Here is a 217-nt window from a genome sequence, read left to right on the forward strand (position 1 = left end):
TTGAGCGTTGGTCTGGGGAGTCTGCTCTGTATTTTCTCTACATATGAAGCGTGACCAGCGGGCACAGTTCAAATGACTCTGTACACAATTGAATAGTCCTTCAACCAATCAGACCAACGATCTGGGTGACGTAGAAGTGACAGCGGCATCACCGGGTTTCTGCGCTTTGGTGGCGTTCGGTGGCCGCCGCTATGTTGAATGTAAACAAGAAGCTGCT

The 217-nt window shown here is 50.2% G+C and overlaps 1 protein-coding gene across 1 annotated transcript in view; it reads left to right on the forward strand.

Annotated features, from left to right (window-relative positions):
- The window catches only part of abca3b (ATP-binding cassette, sub-family A (ABC1), member 3b), a 27,740-nt gene that overhangs the window by 14,633 nt on the left and 12,890 nt on the right, over positions 1-217 (forward strand). The gene's annotated exons all lie outside the window — the stretch shown is intronic.

The sequence above is a fragment of the Etheostoma spectabile genome, chromosome 15 (assembly GCF_008692095.1).
Source record: "Etheostoma spectabile isolate EspeVRDwgs_2016 chromosome 15, UIUC_Espe_1.0, whole genome shotgun sequence".
Taxonomy (NCBI): Eukaryota; Metazoa; Chordata; class Actinopteri; order Perciformes; family Percidae; genus Etheostoma; species Etheostoma spectabile.